We start from the raw sequence: 23,853 nt of genomic DNA on the forward strand, positions 1-23,853 counted from the left end.
TTTAAGAATTATTCAAAGTAACAGTAAAGTCAATTTCAATGAAACAAACCCAAAGAATAATCTATTTTTTTGAAGAAATCAACACTTCAGGGAAACAGAAGAATATGATGAAAAGGGTCAGGGATTGAAAATAGAAAGCTGAAAAAGATGCTCAATTTAACTCCAATAAGAGAAAAAAATGTAGCCACAGGGGGAGACAACAGTTACTAGAGCCTTCTGAAGAACTGAAAATAAATAATATTCAAATTGCAGTTTTTTTGAAGAATATCACAGTAAGAAAAAAATTCACTTTTTAACAATGAATTATAACATGGGTAGGAACTGTATCTTAAAATAACTCTTTATGCAAACATAGCTAAAGCCAAGAAAATGGAACAAGGAATGCAAATCACACAACTACTGCAGCCAAAAAAAGAACGGAAGTCTCTTGTACGCTGAGTCAAAGACACTTCTTACCACCTAAAGGAATTAGAGGTGGCTAAGAAATCAACAAAAGGAAAATGAAAAGCAATTCTCTAAACAGGAAGATGACATAAGAACACTGGAAGTAGAACTGTCTGATTCAGATGATGCAGATAGAAGTTCTAAAAGCAGTTTGGGAAAGAAATCCTAAGTAAAAGGAGAGATACTGTCAGCTTCATCATTAAAAGGAAGTTATGGAACAAATAAGGAAAAACGAAGCTATAAAATGACAACTGGGAAATTTTTAGTGAGACAAGACGACAGATGAAGGAAGACGTTTTTGCAAAGACATAGCAGGTGAAGTTCAGGGAAATCTAAAACTTATTAGAGAACAAATAGAAGGCAAAGAGATGTTGGAAGAGTACACAAATACATGTAGGCATTGATTGTTTGAAGAAGAAAAACAGCAAGGGGAAATTCTGATTGATGTAACTGAGAAATCAAAATCAAAACTGTCTGAAGGTGAAAAATAATTATATTATTTGGGGTGAATTACAAAATAATACTGGAAAGGACCACTGTGAGAGAAAATGCCAGCAAAGGAGGACAGAAGATGCAGATAACCTCAAAAGGCTTTATGCGAATTATATTATCAAGCCGCGGATGAAAGATTAAGGTAGATTAAAGACAGTAAAATGGTGACAGACTCAGTCTTTTCATGTGAAGTAAGTGATTCCATTTGTGTGTAGTAATGGTCTTACTTGTCAGACCAAAGAAACGAGGCATGTCACATTCAGTGGACTTAAGAGTTATAAACTTGCCTGCAATGTTTTTTCAAACCTGAAACAGTACTATAAAATGTAATTCTTTTATGTAAACATTTTTGCCTTTGTGTTTTGTATAAGGAAAACCAGTGTAGAACCTAAGACAGTTACAGTTTCAGCAGTTTTTATAATGTTCAGTTGGATTTTTAAAATTAATCTTGGCTTGTTGACAAGAAATAGGAGTCCACATTCATTTGAATGCCCTACGCAGTTAAAATTAATCTTGCAACACTTCACTGAGTCATTTTTATATTATATTTTGGAAACTAGATTTATTGTAGTAATATCCTAAAGCAGTTTTTCCCTACTTAATAATGAATCAATACCTTTGCTACATATACAGCAATAAGAATAGAAGAGAACAGAAAATATCAGAAGGCATCATGCATAGTGAAAGTACTTCATGACACTTTAGTTTCAGTTATGTGTATATATGTGCGTGCAGCGTGTAAAATGTTCTGATTATAAGTTTTAAAATACACAAGGATAAAACATTTTATTGCAACATCTAAGAAACGTTTAAAATGTAAAGACCCTACCGACAAACTTTTGCATATATAAAAAAAACCTTGCACACTGGCTGCCACTCATCCATAGGACTGCTCCCCTCATTCTTCCCCTTTCCCCAGACCTGAGTAGACACTGTCACCTGATGGCCTGTGTAAAGAACTGTATGTCTTTGGGGCCCTGTTCACACACCTCCTCTCCCTCACCCCACCTTCAAGATTTAGCCTCTTTAGCCTTAAAAGGAATGTGTGCACACAAGTCACCATTTTGTCTGTCTCCACTCTCATGAGTAATCCCATTCCATACAATCTCTTATTCTAGCACTATCCATAAAATTTTCTACAATAACTGAAATGTTCTATATCTGCCCTGTCCAATACAGTAGCCACTAACCACAAGTGGCTCTTGAGCCTTAGAATATGACTACGGTGGCTAAGGAAATAAATTTTTATTTTTATTTACTTTTAACTCATTTAAATTTAAAAGCTACACGTGGCTAGAGGCTACCATAATGGACAGCACAGTCTTATACACAAACTTAAAAACCAAGTATTTATCCATCTCTCCTGTCTTTTCAAATTCTTGCCCATTTACTACTTCAGAGAAAAAAAACAAAAAATCCTCTTGTTGGGACTTCCCTGTTGGCACAGTGGTTAAGAATCCACCTGCCAATGCGGGGGACATGGGTTCGAGCCCTGGTCCGGGAAGATCCCACATGCCGCGGAGCTACTAAGCCCGTGCGCCACAACTACTGAGCCTGCTCTCTAGAGCCCACGAGCCACAAGTACTGAAGCCCGCGCCGCCTAGAGCCCATGCTCCGCAACAAGAGAAGCCACTGCAGTGAGAAGCCTGCGCACCGCAATGAAGAGTAGCCCCCATTTGACACAACTAGAGAAAAAGCCCGCGTGCGGCAACGAAGACCCAATGCAACCAAAAAAAAAAAAAAAAAAGTCCTCTTGTTTATTTTCACTCCACTTATAAATCACAAAACGTGCCTGAGGAAGACAGATAAACCTTGAAAATTAGATAAACAGTTAAAAATGGCTTCTTGGGCTTCCCTGGTGGCGCAGTGGTTGGGAGTCTGCCTGCCAGTGCGGGGGACACGGGTTCGGGCCCTGGTCTGGGAGGATCCCACATGCCGCGGAGCAGCTGGGCCCGTGGGCCACAACTGCTGAGCCTGCGCGTCTGGAGCCTGTGCTCCGCAACGGGAGGGGCCGCGACGGTGAGAGGCCCGCGCACCGTGATGAGGAGTGGCCCCCGCTCGCCACAACTAGAGAAAGCCCTCGCACAGAAACGAAGACCCAACACAGTCAAAAATAAATCAATAAATAAATTAAAAAAAAAAAAAAGGCTTCTTATCATGAAAAATATTTTAAAGTAAAATTAGATATAATAAATAAAAGTGCTATTAACAATCTCTATATCCTTAAAAATGCCACTCTGTCATACAGTGTACTTTAAATTTAATAAACCAGAACTTTGGAACTGGGAAATTACAGATCATATAGGAAATTGAGTCCAGAGAAGTTAAGAGAATTTCCATTCAGAGTCGGCTGACCACAGAGCCAGCTTTTCTAACACAGAAAAGAAACCTAGAAATTCTAGAAATTTCTAGAAATTCTTACCTAGAAATTCTTTCAGAATTCACTCAACCATTTACAGCAAATTACTAGACACAAAGAACAGTAACACAGAAATCCTACTCTCAAGCCCCTCATTCTTTTTAAATGTCCACCTATCTCCTTAATGTTCATCTCATAAAACTTGATTTTCTTCACGTATCAATTAAAAAGCATAATTTCAATCAATTTTATATTCTGGATTTAATTACTAATATCCAATTGTGTTATTGTCTATTATTTTGGGTTGACAAACATAAAATAATGGTTTTATGAGAAAATAGCTTTCCAAGTATTAAATAAACACCTTTAAGTTTAGAAATTACTATAATTCAATTCTAAAGACACTTCTCTGTAACAACAAAGTATGGAGTTATTTTTAAGTTTGCTTTTAAATATGCTATAGTATATAAGTAAGCTTTTTCGCAGAAAAAAACTTTCTAAACTTTAGTTATAATTACCACTTAATTATTAGTTTTAATTGAAAATATTAAAATAGTAACCTATTTCAGGATAGTAGGAATTGTAGTATTGGTAGAAAACATTCAAATAATATACCAGCAGTCTAAGGTTTGGTACCTTCAAGAAATAATTTAGACAGGAAAGAATACCCTAAACAATCCCTCAAGTCATTGAGTCTATTTCAAGTCTCTAAGCCAATTTGATACATTACTGCAGAAAAATTAAAATGTTTTTAAATCTCAAGGAAATAAATTTGGGGCCTTAGTTTAACTTTAGCAATTTTAGTTGATGAGCTCAAAAGGGTTAACAGTGTGATAAGGCCACACACAGGCAATCTTAGACTACACTAAAAGAAATGCACCACGTAAATCAGGAGTTAATGCAGATTACTGCAGTCTCACTTAAGGCTCGTTGGAATGACATTATGAGCAGTACATTTTCTCCTTTCTTATTAAACTATTACTATAAACTATTGCTAGTTTTTATTTAAAAACTGCTTCCTATAATCCACTACCCTAACACAACTGTTCTCATTACTTTATTTCCCTTCTCAATTACATCTACACACCAAAGTCGGCTATGATAAATATCTAGATGCAATACTCTACTTTTTAAATATCATTATTTTATAAATATTTCCCACATTTCTATAGTTATAGTTGTTATTTTAATGGCTACAATATATTACACTGAATTTGTATGCTATAAATTATTTTACCACAAATTACTGGACCAATTATGAACATCATTATCTTTCAATATACCACTTTTAGGGTTACCCTGGGGTACGGGTGAAGAACCATCTTACATGATGAAAAGCAAAGTATTTACAAATGTTTTAGCCTAGCAAGACCATGAGAATATATTATTATTACTGTCAAGTAGCTTAAGGTGTCAAGAAGAGGCAGAACTAGGATCAATGGATGGAAATAACAGAAATGTATTTTCAGCCCAAAATAATGAAAACTTTTCAAACTGTCAGAATTTACTCAACAAGGTAATGGGCTACTACATAAAACACTAAGCTGTCCATCTCTGAAAGCATTCAAAAACAAGCTAGATAATCACTTGCCAGAGATAGTGCAGACTCATACTGGGTGGGCAGTAGAACTATATAACCTCCCAGGTTTCCTTTTACTAGTGTATTCAAATATTTATTAATGACCTGCTATGATCCTAGCAATATGCTAGGTGCTAGGTATACAAAAGTTGACAGAACAGACATGACTCCTTTGTTTTTTGCAATTACAGTCTAGTGTAGGAAACAGAGAAAAAGAAAAAAACAAAAACACACAAGTAAACGAATAATTATGAATCCTAAATCCTATGAAGGAAAACAATGAAATGTTATAGGAGAAAACAGCAGACTGGGCATCAAGGAAGCCATCTCAGAGGGATAATATCTAGGTTGTACCTAAGAGGAGCTAGCACTCTGGTGCAATGAAAAGCCACTGAAGGTTATAAGCAAGAGAGTGACACAATCTGATTTTCATTCCTAAAAGATTATTCCAGCTGTTATGTGGAGAATGAATTGGAAGGGAGAAAACATGGAAGCAGGGAAATCAGTTAAGAAGCTAGGTAGGGAGGAATCCAGATGAGAAATGACGGATAGGCAGGTTGAAGTAGATGGACAGAAAGGAATAAAGGAGTTCAAGGTGAATGGGGGAGATAGGAGCTATAGCACTTGATGATAGGTTAAATGCAACAACTAATGGTGCTGCCATTTTCTGAGATGCAAAGACTGGGGGAAACACAGATATGGAATAAAAGGGGAATCTAACTTTTAAGTCTCCATGATGCTACCAAAAATCTCTCATGATTCATTCTTTGCTCTTTAAAAGGCAGTCTGTGGAAGGGGATTAATGCTATAAAAGAGACTCGGTCAATTTTTTAAAAATTGGATTACAAATGGTAGATTTAATTATTTTATCAATGTTAAATTCAGTGAAGTAGTTTGTACCATGGTTACATTTTTTTTTGAATTCTTGAATTTTATTTTATTTATTTTTTTATACAGCAGGTTCTTATTAGTCATCCATTTTATACACATCAGTATATATGTCAATCCCAATCTCCCAATTCATCACACCACCACCACCACCCCCCCGCCGCTTTTCCCCCTTGGTGTCGATACGTTTGTTCTCTACATCTGTGTCTCAATTTCTGCCCTGCAAACCGGTTCATCTGTACCATTTTTCTAGGTTCAACATATATGCGTTAATATACGATATTTGTTTTTCTCTTTCTGACTTATTTCACTCTGTATGACAGTCTCTAGATCCATCCACGTCTCAACAAATGACCCAATTTCGTTCCTTTTTATGGCTGAGTAATATACATTTTTTTAAAAACCCCTATTCTTAGGAAGTACATGTCACAGTATTTAGGGGTAAAGTATCATGATGTATGCAACTTATTCTCAAATGCTTCGCACATGTGGGCACGTGCAAGAACATATACCTGTATCCAGACATATGTATACATATACATATATATGTACATATGTGACAGAGCAAATGATAAGCAAATAGCATAAAATATTAACAACAGGTGAATCTGAATAAAGACTACTCAGTCTTTGTACTACTCATATTCTTGTAACTTTTCTGAGTACGAAATAATTTCCAAATTAAAAAAAAAAAATTTTAAGCAGTCAGTCCTAGATTTTTCTTATTCATGCTAAATATTTCCAATTCTTTTCAACCCATCTCATCTGTATTTCCCCCCAACAAGCCACCTTGTCTTTTCCATTATCCAGAGTAGTGTCTCCATCAGTGAGACAAGAAACATACACAACAGCTCTACAGAGATATGGCATGACAAGAGGTGAGGACTAGAACAGGCTTTTTTGCAATCTGCAATCTCACATGAAGTACAATATCTATATTTCTGCCCTCTGGAATGTTCTATGTCCTATGTCCTGATCTATATCAGGCTGCTAGATGACAGCTCTTTGCTTCTGTATCTTCTCTTTTCATGTAACATACAGCAATAAACCTCACTGTAGAATCAGCATGTTCATGTGTTCTCCACCTGGATTAAGTGTTCCTCCTAAACATTCCCATACCTCTCTAAGTACAGCAATTATCACACTATTTTATTTTTAAAATCATGTCTACATGTGTTCTGCTTTCTCTACTAGACTGGAAGCTCCTTAAAAACAAGGACCACAACATATTTGGGGTTTTTTAATTCTTAAAGATGTAGGAAAAAACACTCAGTAAAAGCTGAGGGAAGAAATAAAAGTTACTGAAGAATCTAAATGTGTTATGACTACAATTCTAGTAAAAAGGTGTTTTGGTTTTTTTCTTTACCTTGGACATAGCAGTATGTAGAAAGAGTCTTCCTCTAATTCCATAGCAAACGAGACACAGTAACTAGGGGTTGCTGATAAAGAACTTAAAATATTAATAACACTATGCACAATCCCCAAATCGTGTTTACTTCAGTAACACAAATAATAATTTCATTAACTACTTCAATAACAAATAATTAATAATTTCACAAACTATGACTGAAAAAAAGTTAAAGGCTGAGGCCTGAGTACAAACCACACCTTAAAATCAAAGTACATTTATATTTAACCTATGCTGGCAACTGGTCAGTACAACGCAAGGAATGCTTCAGTGACAAGAAAATACATATCATAATATTCTAGACAGAACTTTGTTCTCTATTATGAAAGAAACTTTAAGTAAAATTATGTCAGGTAAGAATAAGCAACTTAGTAAACAAATTAAAAACTAATCATTTTACTGTGAAAGGTAGTTTTCAAATACTACAATTAAACTTACCAGACACAATATGATTAAACGAGAATACACATAAAGTACTTCAAAAACAAAACTATAAAGCAGAAATACATCTTTACCCAAAATGACTATATGGTAATACTGCAAAATGTCTCACTATCAAATGTTAAAATACCAAATGCTTGAAGGATACTTCTGGGCTTGTAAAATTCACAAAACTTAGGTGAGTCCTTAGTGGGGCTTGATCCTCTTTTAGTACTTAGAAAATCCAAATATATCACAACACTGTCAGTTTGTCCTTCCAACCCCTTAGGAACTACCTCTTTCTCTATTTCATGCCTGTTACTGCTTAAGGTCTACTTGTGGTCTACGTCATTTCTCTCCTCCACTCATGAGAGTTTCCCGACACTTGGCATATAATCCCCGTGTGCTGCCCAAAGTTACTGCTCTGGACTCATCCAGAGTTGCCCAAACCCTCCAGTCCCATCTGGGGAACAGTAGGCAACCCAGCTCAGTCATTAGTTCCTTGGCAATGACAAGTACGTGCTTCTAACCATCCTCTTCTGCACTCTCTTATTATGAGTAGGAGAATACAATGGTTCCTACTCAGCTAGGTACTCTGTCTATATGATGGCTGTCTATTCTCCTAGTTTCCTTTAGATCTCTCCAACTCGTGGAATACAATGCACATGTCAATTTGTAATAATTCTCAACTCTGTCCTGTGTTCTCCAACACTACCTCATTTCTTAATCTAGAATCCTACCATCTAGAGACAGTATTCTAGCATAAATCTCCTTAATTCCCTACCTTCAGTTTCTTCCCCTTCAATTCATCCCTATAGTTTTCCCAGAGTTGGTATTTAAAATCATAAATCTGATCATGTCACTCTTCAATTTAAAATCCTTCAGTGGTCCTCCAAAGAACAAGCACCTTAAAACAGTACTAACAACAGCAGGTGACAGCTGCTGAGAAGTTGTATGCCAGGTACCTGCATTACCTCATTTAAATCTCACAACGATCCTACACTGTAGATATTTTCATTATTCTTATTTTCCAGATTTAAGCAAAATGAAACTTGGAAAAATCACATGATATGTCCATAGCCACACAGACAGTAAGAAAATGCAGCTAAGATTACAAAAGCCTTCAAAATCTGGCTTTTACTCCTTTGCAGCAGCTCTCTCCCACAACTACCCAATAAACCCTGCCTTCCACTTATAAACCACCCAAAGATCTGTGACCATACTATGATCTTTCAGGACTCCTTACCAGTCTTGGTACCATACTACCCCCATGGCTCAAAATGCCCACTCACCCACCTTGGTCCACCTTGGGAACTCTCTCTGAAGACTTTTTCCTTTCTTTCTTACCTCCTCCACAAGGGAGGTCCCTAGGCAGAACAATATAAGCCAAAATGATACACACACCCCACTCTAAACTTCAAAATGCTACAATACAGAATGCTCAAATAGATTTTCCAAGGTAATTTCCAGGTGAGATATAGTGCCAACCTCATAAACTCTACATTTATCAGAAAAGTAAATAAAGATCAACAATGCAGCAACAGCAAAGGCTAATAAAAATACACTTAATACTTTTGCAAAATATTCACAACATGTAAAATCCAATTATTTTGAAATATGTGGTAAATCATCCAGAATATAAAGGATCAAATTTTAAAATACTTTCTTCTGCAAATTTGGACTTCTTTAAGTGTAACAAGCAAGACAAATTCTACAAAATTTTACAAAATCTGTTAGCAAACCAAGACAAAATTCAAGAAACTAAAGAGCTCTTCTATGACTATATCTGGGTTCAGAAAATGGCGACTCAATACTAAACAACTTGTGCTTATGAATCATATTTGATGATGTAGAGATACAGGGATTATGTTACCACATCTGCAGCATCAGCATATTAGGCCCGCATCTTCCAGGAACATGCAACAATGATATCAGGAGTCTCTTCTGGGTATTAACTGGCAGTTAAACAGCATCTCTTCAAGGTACTACTCAAATATATTAGCTTACAATTCCCCACACTAAAGCTCCTATTTTCATCTATTCACAGCCTCAAGATCTTCCTGCTTAAGGGTTAAGTTAAGAAAGGAAAAAGTCTTCAGAGAGAGTTCCCAAGGTGGACCAAGGTGGGTGAGTGGGCATTTTGAGCCAAGGGGGTAGTATGGTACCAAGACTGGTAAGGAGTCCTGAAAGATAGTAGTATGGTCACAGATCCTTGGGTGGTTTGGTGTAAGTGGAAAGCAGGGTTTATACTTAATTGCTCTTTAACTGGCATTTGGACACAAAGCACCAAGTGTTACTTTCAAAGTTTTAATCTCTTTTCTAGCTCATTAAGAAAGTGTCCTATAAGAGCATTTCTGGGACTTATCCATGTATCTTTTCTTGCTTTTCCCCACTAATCCTTACAAATCATATTCTTAACTCCTAAGCAAATTTCTTGTAAAAAGCATAAACTAATTCTTAAAAATATCACCTAACAGAGATATTTAGGAAATTGACCTTTAATGGTTCAAGCACTATTCTAGGGTGGCAGATCCAAAATTATTTTGCCTTTGACATTCCTACTGGATACAACCAATATGCATTTCCTGTAGAATATCCAGGACCAAGCAGAAGAATTACTTTCAAAGGGTTTTTTTACAATGGTCTACTCAGGATATTAGAGCCTGGCCCAAGGAAACAATAAGGGGAATGGAGAAGGAAAAGCTCCATCAGCAGAACTTGACAGGCAAAGGAAAATGAACAGAAGTCAAGATGATTCTCAGGTTCATAATTTGGGTAACTGAGTGACGGGAAGCATCACTAACCATGGCAGGAAATGAAGTGAATACATAAGTCTGGAGAAGACCACGTACTAATTTTTGATGTTTTATATTTCAGGTTTTCTGCTGAACTATCAGGTAGGCATTCTAAATAGCAAACTTAAGGATTGGAATGCTCAAGAGAGAAACTAGGGTGAATAAAAGAACACAGATATGAGATAACAAAAAATAATGTGTTCAAGAAAGCATAACAATGAAGAAAAAAAAGTCAGGCTGAAACCTTGGAAAACATGAACATTAAGGGACAGGAGTTAGTAATGATAGCTGAGAAAGAATAGGTAAGAAAGAGAAACAGGAGAGAGTGATATCATGGAAGCCAAGAAAAAGAGGGTGTCAAGAACATGGGCACGATCAGCTAAATGGTTCACTCAGGATTTAACAATTAGGAACTATGTCCAAGGTTAATACAATTTCAACAAGTAGAGGAAGCAAGAGTAATAAAAACACTGTTGGGATAAGGAAACAAAAAAGGAGGAGTGTGAAGTGTATTTGGCGAAGTGTATTTGGAACAGAATGTAGAAGAGTTTTGCTGGAATGGAAAGTTCATGTAGCAGAAGACAAGAAAGGAAGTCTGGGCCAAAGACTTTGCATTCAAGATTTTATTCTATTTTAGATCTTATTCTGTGAGGAAGAAGAAAGACAAGTAGCTTTTCTTTTTTCTTTTTGAAACAACTACCCTGGTGACAACATTCACGATGAACTGGAATGACAAGAGAGTTACAAGCTATTAAGCAGTCTTAAAATTATCTAAACATAGTAATGAGGGCCTGAAAGAGGCTGGCAGTAGACAAAGTAAGAATTAAGAGATACATGAAGGAGAGATATTCTCTAATCCCAGGGTGTCCTAGATATTCCACTATTACTATATTATTATACTCATCACATTGCACCATAATCATCTGTGGACTGGAGTATAATAATAATCATAGGGCTTCCCTGGTGGCACAGTGGTTGGGAGTCCATCCGCCAATGCAGGGGACACAGGTTCAAGCCCCGGTCTGGGGAGATCCCACATGCTGCGGAGCAGCTGAGCCCGTGCACCACAACTACTGAACCTGCACTCTAGAGCCCGCGAGCCACAACTACTGAGCCCGCTGATTGCAACTACTGAAGCCCGCATGCCTAGAGCCCGTGCTCTGCAACAAGAGAAGCCACCACAATGAGAAGCTCGTGCACTGCAACGAAGAGTAGCCCCCACTCACCGCAACTAGAGAAGGCCCGCGCACAGCTACGAAGACCCAACGCAGCCAGAAACAAAATAAATAAAATAAATTTTTTAAAATAATCATATTATTGTACTCATCACATTGCATCATAATCATTTGTGGACTGGAACCCTCTCTTATTCGGCCTCTCATTACTAGAACTAACAAAACAGGAAAACAGGAAGAGGCAAAAAAAATTTTGTTGAATTACAATAGAACTCAGTAATGATAAAGTATAGAAGTGGAACTTAAAGTTACAGCAGAGAAACCTAAGTGACTACAAGACGGTAATATAGAAAACACTAATGGAGAAGTTAAGATCAAGTTTAGGGAATGAGTTTAAAATATGTTTAGGATGAGAAGTGTCTAAGGACAACATTCAAATAGAAATATCAAACGGCAAAAAATGAAACCACAGAAGAAAAAAAAAAACATATGGATTAGGGGTGCCAACCCTCCATGCAGCCAAAAATCTAAGTACAACTTACAGTAAGTCCTCCCTATACTTGGTCCCTCTGCATCCAGATCTCACCAGCTAAGATCCTGTAGTACTATAGTATCTACTCTTGAAAAAATTCCACACATAAATGGACCCATGCAGTTCAAACTTGTGTTGTTCAAGGGTAAACTGCATTCAGATATTCAAACAAAAAAGACAATTTTGAGATATATCATGAAATCATCAACAAATCTTATTATTTGCTCATAAGAACAAATATTTAACAAAATACCAATTTCCTAAGACACTTTGGGGGTATGACTCTATCTTTAAGAATACTATCTGAATTGCTTACTTGCATATTCTGTAAAAATTAAATTGATGTAAAAGCCCAACCAAATAGGTCAATCAAAACTGGGTCAATAGGGCTTCCCTGGTGGTAGAGTGGTTAAAAATCCGCCTGCCAATGCAGGGGACATGGGTTCGAGCCCTGGTACGGGAAGATCCCACATGCCACAGAGCAACTAAGCCCGTGCGCCACAACTACTGAGCCTGTGCTCTAGAGCCCGACAGCCACAACTACTGAGCCCACAAACCTAGAGCCCATGTTCCGTAACAAGAGAAGCAACTGCAGTAAGAAGCCCATGCACCGCAACAAAGAGTAGCGCCCACTCACCACACCTAAAGCCCACGCGCAGCATAGAGAAAGCCCGCCCGCAGCAACGAAGACCCAACGCAGCTAAAAATAAATAAAATAAATTTGTTAAAAAAAAACAAAAAAAAGGGGTCAATACTAAATAATTACTTGCTTTATTTATTCATTCATTCAAAAATATTTATTGAGTGACTATCAGTTTGCATTGGGACAAGGGGGACCAGACACAAAGCAAATAAAGTAACATACAGCAAATACTACAACAAAGTCACTGAAAAAGGTAAAGAAACACAGGTAACACAGAACAGAGAATATAATGGAGGATGGGTAGAGGAGGCATGATGAAAATAGACCTAGAAGCTGTCCTGGAAGAGGAGACACCTATGTTGGGCTTTTTAAAAGATGAAGTGATTTAACAAGATAGCTAAGAAGCTGAATGGTATTCTGGAACAAAAGGAATAGTATGTGCAAAAGCATGGAGATGTCAAAAAGAGTTTCTCATCTTCATGGAAACATGACAGAGATGTCATGGCACAGCTCATAGAAGACTTTCTGTACACTGATAAGGAATTTGACCCTTATCCTATAGTCCTGTGGTAAGAAACATCAGATGTGCATTAGAATGCCCTAAGGAGCACTGCAAATCCCCTAAAGCAGAGTGCAAGTGCAGACAGGAGATGGAAAAGCAAAAAACAGGGCAGAGCCACAGAAGATTTTTAAGCAATAACAAAACTTGTTTCAGAAATCCAAAAGTCAGTAGCAGTGGCTAAGGGAAGAAAATCTCGAGGAAAACTGAAGAAGAAGATTAAGAAGCAAATGCAATAATGCTCCAGCACTAAATATTGACAACTACCTACTCAAACATAAATGAACCACAGAAAGAGGCACATAAAGTGCTGTAACTGTAATATGGGCTTTGAACCATGAGTTTCAGAACTCATCTCCGATAATAACTCAATAATCAGAAGCAATTACAGTAAAAGTACTATCAGGGACATTAAAAAAAAAAAAGGGAAAAACAGTGGCCACCAAATTTTCCCCTTAAAAGTACTTCATCTATACTTTAATTTAAAAGGTTATTTTTATTTAAAAAAATTTTTTTTCTTTTTAAAAAAGGTACTTCATAATAAAACTACCATAGCAGGCAGAGATTACCAAATCCAAATTTAGAACCTACCACATGGCTACTAGCACTGTGCAAAACTACTGAGAATGATAATCAGTTAACATTATGATAAAAGTTACCAGAGAAAAACTGGTCAATAACAACAACAAAGATTATTTAACAGATTTCTAATAATTCATTAAAAATTTTGTTACCCACATATAAAAACTACAGTTTTGAACTGATGAAAATTCACCAAATTGGGGGGAAGAGATGTTCTTTAATACCTATCTCCACTAGCCACTGTCTTCATTTGAAAAAAAAATAGGTCAGTACATAAGGACACATATATGATAATGACAGACCTTAGGGTCACAGATAAGGATAAAATTAATTTCATTTATTTTTCAAAGAAATAGCTCCTGTAATTTTTTTTCTCTCTACTGGGTCATTCCATCGGCTACAAATATACTAGAAAAGCACCCATCTTTTAAAAAAATTAAAATTCCTTGACTCCACATCGCCTCCAGCTATCACCGTTTTTCCTGTTTCAGTTGAAACTCCTTGAAAAAACTGGCTGTCTCCAATTTCTCTCCTACAGGTCCCTCTTAAACCTTCTCCAATCAAGTTTTCATCTCCATTAATCCACCATGAACAACTTAAGGTCACCAATGATTTTCCTTTTTTTTTATTTTTTGGTTGCACCACGAGGAATGAGGGATCCTCGTTCCCTGACCAGGGACCCATGCCCCCTGCAGTGAGTGGAAGTGCAGAGTCCTAACCACTGGACCTCCAAGGAATTCCCACCAATGATTTTCATATTGTTAAATCTAAGTCACATCTTAGTCCTCGATTTAACTGCAGCCAACACAACTGATCACTCACTTCCCCCTTCTTAAAAAACATTTCACTTGGCTTCAGAGATAACCACTCACTCTTAATTTTCCTCCTTTGGAGGGTGCTTCTTACTCTCATTTTTTAGCTCTAGCACTAACTCTCTCTCCAGGTCCCTCTCTCTCATTAGAGGACCCCAAGGCAAAGTCTCTGACTTCTCCAGTCACACTCACTTCCTAGATTATCTTAATCAGTTCTAATGGTATTAAATACTATCTCTATGCCAATGACTGGAAATTTATATCCCCAGCCCCTCCTCTGAAGTGAAATGCAGACTCATGTATACCCAGCTGTCTAGGCAGTATCTCCACTTGGACTGCTAACATATCCAAAATTGAAGGCATTAGTTCCTCCTAAAACCTGCTTCTCCTGCAGTCTTCCCCATCCCGGTAAATGGCAACTCCATTCTTTCAGTTGTTCAGGTCAAAACCTACAACCCACATCCAATCCACCATCAAATTCTGTTGGCTCTGCCTTCAAAATGTACTGTGAGCACTTCTCCTAACCCTGCCTAAAATCGCTATCATCTCCCACCTGGCATTATTGCTGGAGCCTGCTGAATTATCTCATTATGCCCCGCCTATGACATTCTCTACACAGCAGTGGAAAGGTCTATTTAAAACAAGTCAAAATCCATCAATGGCTTCCCACTTTCAGGGTAAAAGCCAAGAAGTTCTACTGGCCTGTAAGGCCATATATGATCTATTTTGCACTCCCACTACCATCCCTTCGGCCCCCTCACCCACCTCTCTGGCCTCATCTTCCACCAATCATTCCTCACAAGGCCTCCAATGATCTACTTATCACTCCTCAAACAGGACAAGCATGCTTCAGACAATAGACACCTGCACTCTTATTCCATCTTCCTCAAATGCTCTCCCCTAATATCTGTACAAATTAGATCACAACCTCACTTCTTCCACATCTCTGCTCACCATTGATCACTGCAGCATCCCCCGTGTGTTCTTTCCACCTTACTCTGCTTTGTTGGGGTTTTTTAAAATTTATTTATTTATTTATTTATTTATGGCTGTGTTGGGTCTTCGTTTCTGTGGGAGGGCTTTCTCCAGCTGTGGCGAGCTGGGGCCACTCTTCATCGCGGTGCGCGGGCCTCTCACTGTCGCGGCCTCTCCCGTTGCGGAGCACAGGCTCCAGACGCGCAGGCTCAGTAGTTGTGGCTCACGGGCTTAGCTGCTCCGCGGCATGTGGGATCTTCCCAGACCAGGGCTCGAACCCGTGTCCCCTGCATTGGCAGGCAGATTCTTAACCAATGCGCCACCAGGGAAGCCCTCTGCTTTGTTTTTTTCCACAGCAGTATAATAGCTGACATATTGCATACATACTTGTTTATTTTCTGTATCTTATTATTAGAATATAAGTTCCACAAGGTCAGAAAATGTGTTTTCTTCACTGCACCATTACTAGCAAGTGCCCAGCTGGTATTTGTTGAATGGAAAGATGGCATGAATGAGGAAAATCCAGATTCAGGATCTGGTCTCAAAGCCTGGGTTGAGGAAACTTACAGTGTAGAAATCCTCAAGTAGTGAAAAAAACATCAACTGCAAAAGTGGCCACAACAATGGCCAAGTCTACAAGTCTAGCTGATGCCAATAATAAATAAGGGCTGACAAGTCCAGACTATCTTAAAATAAAGAAAATAAGCTTGAGATAAAATGTTTAAATAAAAATAAAAGAAAGAAGAAGAAATGGCCATCCCTGCCTCCCTATTCCCTGTAAAGAAATACCACCTGGATATGTTTCCTGTAAGCTGGCCTACCAAGTTAGACCAAAATATTACCAGACCCATTCTACACACTTAAATAGCTGTTATGAATAGTCCCTGCTTTTCTAAGGTATGGTCTTCTGAGAAAATTGTAACTCCCAACCCTAACACTGGCTGCCAAGACATAATGGTCAGAGAAAGCTCTCAAATTTCCCCAAAGCACTCAGGCTGCAACCAAATATCATTAATGTAATGACAACAACAATTCAAAGTACCTTCCGGTGTCTGCCTATCTTCATTTTCTCTAGTGTATGCACTAGGGTATCTGTCATCAAGAGATTGTGGTATCTTGATATGGGGGGAGGGGGTGTGGGGGGGGGGGAGAGGGGGAGAGAGAGAGAGAGAGAGAGAGAGAATTCAAAGAAACAGGACCTGGATTTATTTTTTCCCATTTTACAGAGAGGTAGATTGCCAGGGAATAGAAAGCATCTGTTAAGATACAAGATGTCACCTGGGCTCTTCAATATGACACCAAAACAGAGATCACAGAAGAACCAAAACCCTGAGAAATCCAGCATTCCTCAGCTAAAGAGCTGTCTTGCATCTCCCATTACCATACATAGAATTGAAGAGATGGGGCAGGAGACCATGCCAAAATGGACAGCTGAGAGCAGTAATGGGGGAGGGAAGAGTGGTAACAACCATGGAAAAGCGGGGGAGAGGAATAATTACCCATGTTTTTTCTCTTTTCCCCCTTCCTATTCTACTTAGCAAGTACAGAAGAAACTGGGCAGATGAATACAAGGAAGGACAACACAGACAGTGAAGGATAACGATGCTCTGAAGCAAAAGGTAGCAGAAGAAATCATGCCCAAATTCCTTTTCTAAGTGACTCTTGGAAAAACAGACATGAAGTTACGAACTGACCAAGGAAATTTAAAATTTAAAACAAATTCCCACACCTTAGATAATGACAGAACTATACAAAGAGAAGAGAGATTCTTAATTATTTGGAATGATGGTCCTGGGGCATTTTTAAGATCAACAATCCTCAAAGATGATCTAAATATTTTCAAACTAACTTACTGATCAACATGGGAAAGGTGAAAATCTTTCACTTTCATGGATGCAGGCTTTAAGAATTCACTGGCTTCCCAATTGCTCCAAATCTCAAAATAACCAATTAGAAGTCAGAGAGGTAACTTGGGGGGCCCTCAAAGGCGATCAACTCAGCAGAGAAGAGCTAAAAACTCAGAGATTACACCTATCCTACTCTTGATTGGTCAATTCACTTAAAAAGGAGCGTTCTGATTCGTTGCTCTCTATAGGCTGAGTCACGCCCCAGCAACAGCCCCTGTAGCAAGAAGATGGTAGAAGCTAAAAGAGGGCACAGGATACTATGAGAAATGGGGGGATGCGGGGTGGGGGGAAGGTCAGTAACAAAGGAAAGATGATTTAACGCCATACAGCCACTGGCCATCAGCAAATCACAGTAGGGCACACGAACCAAAACTGTTTGTAGCGTGAGGTGGCATTCCGTGTTTACTTCTGTGCTAATACTTCCCTCTCCTTAAGGCTCCTCTTCTAATCCTGCACTGATGGCTCTTCCCCCTTCTCCCTGACAACTGTCACTCTCTAGAGCTTCTCTTCCTCCAGCCACTTTTTGATTTTGGTGATTTGGTGTCTCCTACCCCCAGTTCAGTCTCTTGCCATCTTCCTGAATTAGCTCATCCTGTATTAGCTCGTGCTTTCTACTCAGTCCCTGTCCTTGACAAGTACATAACCCAGTGGGGGAGGTCGATGTGTCACTAAGTTACGTACAATAAATCACAGTCAATGCTATGAAAGAAATATAACAAAGTGCTGTGAGCGCATATTCATCTGTCATTACCCCACTCAATAACGTCCAAATCAACACTCCAGCTTCCCACTCTCTTATCAGTTACTAAGCCCCATAGCTTTCCATAATACCCCTGATCTCCACTTCCAACTTGCAGTTTAGGCTTCATTTCTCATTCGACCTATTTCAACCACTTCCTATCAGAAACACAATTCAATATATTTCCACTATGCCACATCAGCCATCTCCCTAAAAGATGTAACATACTATATCATCCCCTTGCTTTGAAACATCTAATATTTTTCCAGTACCTAAGAGATAAAATTCAAATCCTTAGCAGAGAAAATAAGGTAATATAATATACTTTTCAAATAGAGCCCTTTAAAAGCAGGCTGTTTGAGTTCTAGTTCCGATGCTTCCTAGCTGTGTTACCTTTGGCGGGTCACCTTACCTCTCTTTCTCATTTGCAAAATGAGGATATGAAAAGAACCTACATCTTAGGGTTGTTATGAGGATTAAGTAAGAAATTCTATCCAAGTACCAGCAAAGTACCCAGCACTCAGTCAATGTTAATTACTACACCAGGGTTGTCTCATCTATCTAGAATGTACTCCCAAAGGAAGAAGATAACCAAGGTTTTATTTTCGTACATTTTAGAATGATTAACAATAAAAGTTAAATCAGAAGTGATCTTCTAGTTAATCCGGAAACAACAAAAACTTCAATTAACCAAAAACTGCTTTCATGAAATTTTTGCCTAAATTTACTATAATTTATTAAAAAACAAGTACCCATTTATAAAAAAAAACTAGGTTAGTTTCCTTTTGTTTCCTATTCAAGTTCAAGAAGAAAAAAGGCAGGAAGCAGTTTACCAATGGAAACTCACTTAGATATTTATAAGAACGTGATTCTCTATAGTATAAAATCCACAAAAATTAAATGCAATCTCAATTGCATATATTGTTAAAGATATATACATATAACAAAAAGAACTGTAGTAGCTTAAGAAAATAAAAATATGCATCAGATGGTAGAGTGACATTTGTTCTTAGACCTCACAATCAAAAGATGAAATCACACACAAAAAATTTTGTCAATGATTTTTTTTGGTTTTTTTTGTTGTTGTTGTCAATGATTTTAATAATTTTTAAACTGCAAAGTCTACAACAATAAAAATAACAAAAATAAAACAGATCACAAACATATTTCAAGAGAATAATATATTTATGATGCTAGGTACTAATGAAAATTGGTAAGAGGAGTCCAGTAAATTTATGGGCAAAGGACAAACAATTCATACAAAGGAGAAAATAAAATGAGAGAAATATTGCACTTCCTTTTCTGTTGTGAATAGTGATCTTAGACAGCAGGTACCCTTATAACCATTTGAAAAAAAAAAGTTAAAAACAAAAGCCTGTAAAAGTAAAAGATAAAACTGGTCAACCAAACTGCTGGAAGCAGTAAAAAAAAAAATTACTACCTTTCAGAAACAAACCTAGCAATAGCTTTCAAAAGTGACAAAAACCTTCATACCTTTTGACCTTATAATTCCCCCTGCTGGGGCTTTAGCCTAAAGGAAAGAAGCAAAACAAAGGACATCTCCATGTTAACTGCATCCCATGAAAAATGGGAAGCAGCATAGATGTCCAATAATTATAAATAAGTAAATAAATCAACTCACTGTAACACTGTATAATAATTTAAATATATAAAAACTATAGCAGTAAGAAAACATTAAATATGAAGGCAAATACTGAACTATATTTATGCTATGATTACAGTACAAAATCATGTATATATGATGAGAAATGAATAAAAGAATATTTTAAGTTGTTTTTTTTTTCCTTATTTCTTTGACCATTAAGTTGTCTGTTGGAATTGATCAGGCCTCCCATAGGAAGTACACATTTCAAAACTAACTTTTCAAAGGCATAAAACCACAATTTTTCTTTTCCAAGAAACCTATCACATAGAAGTAATCAGATAGGCTCTTCTCACATACAGACTAGCCATACATGTAATTTTAGCCATGCTATTAGCCAGCTGTAACCTTATTTTATTAAATCTCATTTTACCATCAAAATGTAACTGTATGTGGGGGTCTCCATATGGTGAGCAGAAGCCACTTATTATGGGGCACTCTGCCCAGCAATGAGGTCAAAAACCCCAGACGAATGAATAGTGGAGGTTAGGTTTCTCCTATATCCTCAAATGAATCATCATGTTTCTTAGCTTCAAGGGCTCTAAGACCCTAGAAGCAGCAGGCAGCTAAGCAGCCAAAGAGATTGAAAGTGGAAGCTGATTTGCTCTCCCTCTGAAAATTGACAACTTCCTCATTTTCCCCCAAAGCACCATGGAATAATGAAAAATACACAAGTGTGACATCAGGAGATGTGGGATACAAGTGACTCTGAGAAACTTCAAGTAAGTTTCTTGCCCTTCGGGGTTTCAGTCGTTTAATGGGTAAAATTTTTAAAGTTGAAACAAATAATCTATGAATTCTTTCAAGTTCAATATTCTACTAATAGACCCCCTTAACCAATATACGTCCAACTCTCCAAAACCTCCCAGTCTGATTATAAAACAAGACTTAGAAGTAGGAAACTGGGGGCAAGGACCCAGATGGTCAAAAGACCTGGATTGTATCCCAGCTCTGTCCTCTTCTACCTGCATGACCTTGGGCAAATTTCTTTGTCTTAAAGTCCTAAATTAAAGAAACAGCAATACTTACTGGCCATATTCTTTTTATTCTTCTGTCATAAAACATATTGGTTTTTTTCTGTCATAAGTGGGGTTTCATTCCTAACCAGCAACAACAATTTTGACTTTATTCTTGGAAATTTTAAAGTACCTTGTGCAGTCACCTCTTCTAAGTTTTCTAACGTGGAAAGAGGTAGTTAACATACTTTACCTACAAACTATATTCAAGATTAGGAGCATTCCTCAAAAGTTCATTCAGTAAACAGTTTGTGAGCACCTGTGCCATAAAACAGCATGTGTTAGAGTTGCAAAGGTCCCTTCCCTTAAGAAGCCCAAAAGTCTGGTGGACACAGACATATTAACAAATCATTAACTACCAACTGACAAATACTAACTGCAGAATGTACAATGTACTAATGGATCAGTGAAGATAAGTGAGATGTCTGGACAAGATTCAGAGGTGATAATTTGGTCAGATCTTGAAGGGCAAGTTGTTTACTAGATGGAGAATTCTCAATAGAGGCAACAGTGTAAAACCACAAAGGAAGATGACATCTTCAGAGAACTCTAAGTAGTCTTTGTTCAGAGAGGGCAGGCAAAATGGTAGAAGATGAAATGAGAAACAAAGACAAGTACGAGAAATCGTGAAGGACTCTGACTTTTTATCAAATACAGATTATGAAGAGTCACTGCCGGACTTTTAAACATGAAATCAAAGTCCCCCCTTCTTCCCCAATCAAAGTTGAGTCAAGACAACAAACGGAGAATGCAGGTCTGGATGTGAAAAGATACAATAAATTGCCTTGTTGTGTTTTTTTAAATGGAGAGTTCCTGCTGTTCAGGATGGCTTCTAGCAGTTTCTTACTATGGCGTATTAATACAACACTGAAGTAAAACAGTATGAATTACAGCTAAAGGGTTCAAGAAAGTGTGTGTTTACCTAAAGATTATTTGACATCAGTGTTGTTGAGAACACTAAAGAAAACAAGCAAATAAGAAAATAATAAAGATACTAAGTAATAAACTAGAGAGGCAAACAGTAATAACATCTAAGACTGACTTCAGGCAAAACATTCAGGAATGTTTAAATCCTTATAATACATATATTAATTACAGATAAGACATGTTTTTTTGTGACTATCTTTTGCAGAAGGCGAGTATCTTAAATGCCTTTTGGTTGAAGAAGAGGTGCCACAACCAAACTCTCTTTAAAACTAGTCTAAAAGATGATGCTTAAGAAGAAAAAAAAAAAACTGGCAAAATTAATAGGTTCCATTAATATTTTAATGCTCAGGAAAAAAAGGGAGAAAAGAAATGCCTTTCAAAAGGTTATTTTGGAAAGCCTAAGCTCCATTTATCTCACCAATGGGAGTGAAACACAGACATTCCAATCTGGGACTACGAAGAGTCCCTGCATCAGTAATTTCCACACTGTTCAGGCCTAGTCTAGGAACAGCAAGCCTAACTGGCAGGGTAGCCCACAAAGATGAATTTGCAATTATTGAAATTCAAACTCAAGCTTAGCCGTCAAATGCTCCCTCAAAGGAGTCATTCTCCCTTTGCCTGACAAAAAAAAGTAGGTGCATTAAAAAATATATATATGTATAAAAACAGCAGATGCCTAAAAAGGAGAGAGAAGAAGCATCTGAACCTATGGCAACGGTGTGGTCCACCAAAGTTTTCTCTCAGGATGTGTTTAGGGTGTGTCTTTGTTTGGGTCCAGTAATTAAAATTGAAAAAAAAAAACCCACAGTCATTTGGGGCACCCCGGTACTTGGTACTTTCCCTATCATCCCTCACTAGCATCCTGGCTCTGAAATCACTGGATATCTCAGCCTCGCCCTGATTTCTCCTTGAGAGAGAGAGGGCCGCAGCCGCAGCGGCCCACGGGCCCCGATATGCCTGTCACAGCCCCAGGGGCGAGGGGCGCCCGACCTCCCCGCTCCACGCCTGCCTGGCCTCAGGCGGCTCGCGGAGACTCCAGAGGGTCGCTCCGGAGGGCAGGAGGCCGGAGGACGCCACGGCCCTATCCCGGGAGCCCGGACCTGGGCCCCGGACCGCGCCCCCTGCCCAGGGCTGCCGCGGGCGCTCGCCCCGCCCCGACTCCGGCCCCTGCTCCCGCCCCGACCCCGGCTCTCACCGTGCGGAGGTCGCGCTGCCTCCTCAGCCGCGGCCCGGCTGCGGGTCGCCCAGCGACCTACAGGCCAAAGGACGGCAGGTGAGGCGAGGGCCCGCCCGTCACATCCCCGCTGGCCCAGCCGCCCGACCCACAGCAGCCAGCATCACGTCCACGGCCTCAGAGAGCGCTGGACTCCAGAGCCACCGCACCCCCTCCCTCAGCCGGCGCCCGCCTGGACTCCGCCCTCCGGGGCCCGCGAACCGCGCGCGCGCAAACCCGCCCCCCCCGGGACGCCATGCGCAGGCGCGAGCCTCACGCGGTTAGGCACCGCCTTTGGGCCCGCCCCCGCCGCCTGACTCCGGCTTCGGCCCATTTCTGGCACCGCCCCCGCCCTCTCGCCAGCCTTTCCCAGGGTACGCCCCCACTTCAGGACCCGCCCCCTTCCACTGACTTTGCCTCTCTGCCCCCTGACTCAGGCCTTTCCTGCGCCCAACTTGTGACGCCAGCCTGGTGGCTGACCCACCTATAGCCGGCCTCCTGGACCAACATTTGCCTCTTGACCGCGGTCAAACCTGTCAACTAAACCTCCTGACCCCGAAAAGTTAGGAGCAGTCTGAGTTTTGGGACTGACATGGGCTCCTCTCCCACATTTCGGTGAAGTGGACAGATCTAACATTTTGTGTTTTCAGGTCCATCCCTGTTTTCTGCCCTCCGGTGCTTGCTCTGGGTAATGCCAGAACCAACACTCTGCAGGATCTTACTGA

The 23,853-nt window shown here is 39.0% G+C and overlaps 1 protein-coding gene across 10 annotated transcripts in view; it reads right to left on the bottom strand.

Moving 5' to 3' along the window:
- Positions 1-23,321, bottom strand: part of CCSER2 (coiled-coil serine rich protein 2) — a 150,451-nt gene extending 127,130 nt beyond the window's left edge. For all 10 annotated transcript variants that reach the window (XR_009005608.1, XM_057530571.1, XM_057530570.1 and 7 more), the window contains exon 1: positions 23,111-23,321. The gene's annotated coding sequence lies outside the window, so the exon portion shown is untranslated. The remainder of the gene's footprint in view (positions 1-23,110) is intronic.
- Between the last annotated feature and the right edge of the window lie 532 nt (positions 23,322-23,853).

Source organism: Balaenoptera acutorostrata, chromosome 16 (assembly GCF_949987535.1).
Source record: "Balaenoptera acutorostrata chromosome 16, mBalAcu1.1, whole genome shotgun sequence".
In the NCBI taxonomy this organism is placed as follows: Eukaryota; Metazoa; Chordata; class Mammalia; order Artiodactyla; family Balaenopteridae; genus Balaenoptera; species Balaenoptera acutorostrata.